The 5500-nt window shown below is 48.9% G+C and overlaps 1 long non-coding RNA gene across 1 annotated transcript; it reads left to right on the plus strand.

Moving 5' to 3' along the window:
- Positions 1-2345: 2345 nt before the first annotated feature.
- LOC121838391 lies at positions 2346-3247 on the plus strand. The gene is made up of 3 exons (XR_006078487.1): positions 2346-2517; positions 2987-3149; positions 3224-3247. It is a non-coding gene; the product is annotated as an uncharacterized LOC121838391 (long non-coding RNA).
- The last annotated feature ends 2253 nt before the right edge of the window (positions 3248-5500 follow it).

Raw genomic sequence — 5500 nt, forward strand, 5'->3', positions numbered from 1 at the left:
TAGTCAAAACAACAACTGTGGTCAGTGGTTATGGTGCCGCAGCTCATGAGGTGTCCGACGCCACTTGATGGGAGAAGAGCCTGCACAGTTCTCGAGACTCATCGTTTGATGCCGGTAGAGGGTTGCGAGCGTTTAGTGGGATAATTAGAAAGTCTCTGATGGCGGCGGGGATGAAAGATTCGCTATGGCGAGTGGTACGGCCGCGGAGCGGCTCGGGCTGACCTGTCCTTTTGCTGACACGCACCACTGACGCGAGGTGGGACCCCGCAAGCGACCTGTCGAGCAGCCGACAGACCGCACGTACACGTGATGTCCGCCTCCTCTGTCCGAGGGGTCGCCACTCGAGTGCCCCAAGGCGTGCGTTGTAGGAGACGTTCGCTGCACCGCATGACCGGCTCCAGATGGTTCGGGTCGCCCGACGCTGAACGCTCTCGAGCCGTTCACGAAGGTGCTGCTGAGCGTCGAAGGGGAACGGAAGGACAAGTCCATGACCGCGCTCCATACCGACTAATCTGGTTATTGTTAGCGGTCGCGAAATATGCGAAAAACGCTTTTACAACTTTTTCTTGTTTAGCTTTCCTCCTCAACTCGTAAATGGCGCATTCTTTCAAAGACTTCAAGAAGACGGAAAGGGGGGAGTCCCCTCTTGCTCGTAATCTCGTTTCTACGGACACAGCCATTGTCCCCCTAGAAGATTAGCCCGTGGCTCGAAATTCAGACAAAACTTGCTTTCCCCACCTCGTTCAACCCGAAGCTGACAGTGCTGTTGAAGCTACGTGCTCGTTGAACCAGCCACACTTTTGTCACGCGATCACGCTCTCTCGCTCATACCCACGCGCAGAGAATGAGGTCAGGTGATGAAAGGGAGGCGGCTGATTGGTCCGGCAAGCGCGTAGCTTCAAGCACAATGTCAGCTTAGGGGTGAAGGGATTAAGTGAGGTCCGGTGCCGTGTGACCTGCGTTTGGGCCCGGCGATGTATCACTGTGAAAAGGCAGAGAGCTTACGAAGGGAAGGAGGTACGAAATAGTCCCCTATATTTTCAAATTTTCGTACCGAAAATCAGGCTTTTGACTTTCTACCTTTCTTCTTTATTTTGGCCCACTGAACGATGTGCTATTAGTAAAATCCCAAAATATATTGATTTATTCTAGCCCAAGATTTGTTTCATGGAGCCTTTGACCAAAAAGCACTAACCGCACCCTCAAAATGTAAAAAAAAAATTATATATATATAGACCTTTTCTGCAAGTGCGCCGCCATCTTGAATTGACATCACTTCCAGTATGGGCGCAAACATTGTTTTGCCGTCGCCACGCCAATAGAAGGCATTTAGGATATAAGCGTAACCGTCACCCATTCTCGTTTTGCCTCCCCTTTATTTTTTTACTATTTGCAGGTTGAAACGTTGGATTATTTTTTCGTCGCCCATACCGGATACGCCTATTAGGTGGCTGGAGACGAGAGTACACAGAAAAAGTCTATATATTCTGGTAGCAAAACGGGAATTCTGTGCGATTTTGCGCAAGGGTGAAATAACTTCCACTTGGAAAGGGATACAATTTATGGACAGCAATAAAGGATTCGCTCGGCTTATGGAAAGCATGCAAGAAAATTTTAACGTATGCTTAGCGCCCGCTCAGAGCTCGTCAAAATAGATGTCTGTCATTCGTAGGCAATGCACTAAAACAAACTTGTATTTATTGTATCTGAGGTGTACATAGCAATCAAATGAGCGATTATAATGTCAGCTGGCTACAGTTTGAAGTCCAATTACAAAAGCCTCCAAAGTGTTTCAAAGTTAAATAGTGTGCTTCCGTGCTTCTCTAGTTCCTCATGTAAATAAAAAATAAAAAAAAAAAAAAACTTTTTGCTGCAACGTCTTTTTTTTAGTGCTGCTTTTAAAACGGTCTTCCGGATGAGATAGTTAACACCGTTTCACTTAAGGGCTGTTTATACTCCAACGTAACGTCGACGGGCGCGCGCGCCCAACCGCGTTGCCTGACGTTGCTACGAAAGGACAGTTTATACTCTGACGACAGGTGGAACGCCTCGCAACGTAACGCGCCCCGGCGCGCGCCAGCGAAGCTCACGTCGAGGCGGGCTGTTTATACTTCAACGTAACGTCGACGGGCGCGCGCTCCCGAGCGCGTTGCGTGACGTAGCTGCGAAAGGAGAGTTTATACTCCGAACACAAGTGGACCGCCTCGCAACGTAACGCGCCTCGGCGCGCGCCGGCGAAGCTCACGTCGAGGTAGGCGCTGCTCGAATCTCGGCGTCGGCCGACGACGGTCGTCACCCAGAATTCCTCGCGCGAGCGTCAGTTGGAAAGAAAAATGGCGAACGGAGGTGCCGCGGTGTGCGAACCGAGCGATCTGACGACGGACGAGGTTGAGCGGCTCATTGAAGCGGTGAGAGAGCGCGAGTGTCTTTATGACGTCGGTTCTCTAGAGTACAGGGATTCCAAGCGAAAAAAGAATGCCTGGGAGTCCGTGCGCATTGCCTGCGGCATGAAGTCCGGTAAGTTGACTAGGGTGATTTCATGTGCGCTTTGCTTGGCGTGACGACATCTGGCCACTTTGTTTCGAACGCTTTTTTTTTGTTGTGTGTGTGTGTGTGTGTGTGTGTGTGTGTGTGTGTGTGTGTGTGTGTGTGTGTGTGTGTGTGTGTGTTGTGTGTTGAAGCGCGTAAAAGAGCGTGTCCCTGCACGCGCGCGTGGCGCTGACTGTGCTACGGCCACGGTGCAGCTACGGCGACATTTTGCTTCCTGCGATTTCTTTGTATTTTCCCTGTGAGCGCGTGCGGTCGCCATCGGGTACTACAAACGATGGCATCATCCAAACAGAAAGACATTGAGGCGCTCTAGTTATTTAGGACTTCAAACAGAAAAGCAGTGCAAGCGGCTTACCTGACATGGCAACTTGTTCAGCATTTTATTTTTGTATCACGTCTGCATTTGGCAGAACTGAATTTGACATATTTATTTCAGGTGAGGACGCACAAAAAGCGTGGAAGCGTGTACGCGACAGGTATGTTCGGGAGGTCCGCGCCATTGAAGCTGCCACAAGGAGTGGCAGTGGCTTCGTCCGGAAAAAACAATGGGCCTTCCTGGAAATGATGTCGTTTTACGAGAAACATATCCGACCCAGGAAGTATGTAAACGAAACATGAGTCCTTATTTGCTGTCTAACTAAATTTCTCTCTCATATGTTAATCCCACTTGCAGGGCAACCACCAACGTAAAGGCACCACCTATGGGCGACACAGCACAGTGTCTATTAATGGAAATGGTGGAATCTTCTCCTGACGACTCGACCATTCCCACTGACTTTGAGCTTGCCCAAGAAGAGCTGCAGTGCAGCCCCGAGGCTCCTGTCCCAGCCACGCCGTCCACCTCGGTTGTATCAACATCAAGCACCTCGAGGAGGTCATCAGGCCAGTCACAAAGGTGTCCAGGACCCCCCATTCTGCACGTAGAAGGGAGGTTGACACAATGGAGAGAGAACTTCTAAATCATTTAAGCACTAAAATGACACAGAACGAGGCGTTTGCCTACTCTGTAGCACAATCTCTAGATCGTTGGGACGAGGTCACCAGTGCCCAATTCAGGGCTTGTGTTATGCAGATTGTGTATGAGTATGAATGTAAATTTCAGCAGAAATAAAACGCCCCCGACCTTTGTGCATCTGAAGGCACACGTGTCCACTCATGTTTTGATAATATACACATTCTGTTAATATGAACTACATTTTCGAAGAGCAACCTCTGCTTATGCAATTCTACTACATCGTTAGAAAAAAAAAAAAACATAATCTGTGAAGCAGTCTATGTTAATCTGAATATTATTAACTCTCTAGTTCAATACTTCAGAATTTGTTCTTGGAGGCAAGCTGCAGGGATGCCTATCACATAAAATAGCTTGAAAGAACACCTACAGACATTTTTCAAATTTACCCCAAGCGTCAAGGAAGTGGCTTGGAATGTAGGTACACACGAGTGTGGACGATACCTTGCGCAGCGAGTGTACCTGCAAACCCGGCATGATCTTTGGTGCTTGTGTAAATTAGCAAAATGTCTAGTGCACATAATAGCATCATCTGCTACTCAGACACACAGCCTGCGCTAATACCGTTAATAAAACATGCTTTCTACCCATTACATTCGCTTCGTGGGTGGCACGCATTGCTCGAAACCTGTTTATATTTCCGAGAAAAATGCAAGTAGAAAAGCAGGCTTATCGAAAGTACATCTAGAATGTTATTTTACTCCTTTGTGGTGTAAATGAAAAGATTAAACCCGACTTTTGTAATTAATACGCAAGCTGTCCTATTTTCCAAGGGAGCCACTACTACATTCCTACGGGTTCACTTAATAAGAAGCCAATCATTTGGTATGCGTGCCTGTATCTCAGTGGCAAGCGAAAAACATGGATGGCCAATATTCCTCGCTTGTGCCAATTACCTCGCTCTCCCCTGTACAACGAAATTCACCAAGGTAGGCAGGTAATCTCTTTGAAGGTGAAAACAACGAGGGATTGCGAAATATATTTTGCCGGTCAACCCTGTTAAGCAAGCAGAGCAGAGAAAATATATACAATTTATTTGCAAGGAAAGAAAAAAAATTGAACAGCATTGATAACAACCTTGTGTCGTCATCTACTCCCTCGTCACTATGTCGTGTTGCCACGGGATGGCTCCCCTAGGGGAGATGAAGTGGTCTGCTAGCTGGTCCCTGATGCTGATTGCTGCTGGGCTGCTGTTCCCACCTAGGCTCCTGTTTACACCAACATCAAAATGTCAGCTCGCCACTGACCATCCACACGGGCACCCCTTCTTTCACTGTCAGCATATCCAGGAGGGCGGTAGGCTTCATCCCTTGTTAGGAAGTTGTGGAGGCAGACTCCCGCTTTTATCATATTTTCACAGTGCTCAACAGTGCCATGCATGGGAGCCAGAAACGCCCGCCAGCGAGACACAAGTATTCCGAAGGCGTTTTCTACTGTACGCCTGCCCCGGGAGAGCCTGTAGTTGAAGACCTTTTTTCGGTAGTCCAAGCCTCTTCCGGGGAAAGGGCGCATGAGGTACGTTTTCAACGGGAAGGCTTCATCCCCCAGGAGGCACAGAGGTGGTGCAGGCTCTGCGATTACAGGGATCTGGAGGGTGTTGGCAGCTAACGCCTTTCCGAGGTTAGACTCTCTCAACACACCGCCATCGGACTGGTGTCCGGCAGCCCCAATGTCCACCAGTCGAAACCTGTAGTGGGCATCAACAACAGCGAGCAGCACCATCGAGTAGAATTTCTTGTAGTTGTGAAATATTGAGCCAGAGTTTGGTGGGCACCTGATCGCAAAGTGCTTGCCATCTATTGATCCAGTGGCGTTAGGAAAGTTCCACTTGACGCAGACCTCCCTCCGGATCTCTTCCCACTGTTGTGATGTGGGTGGCTGCAGCACTAACGGGGAGAGGCAGTCCCAGATGGCTGGCAGCGTTTCCTGGAGGATCCC

The sequence above is a fragment of the Ixodes scapularis genome, unplaced genomic scaffold, assembly GCF_016920785.2.
Source record: "Ixodes scapularis isolate PalLabHiFi unplaced genomic scaffold, ASM1692078v2 PGA_scaffold6__148_contigs__length_123643588, whole genome shotgun sequence".
In the NCBI taxonomy this organism is placed as follows: Eukaryota; Metazoa; Arthropoda; class Arachnida; order Ixodida; family Ixodidae; genus Ixodes; species Ixodes scapularis.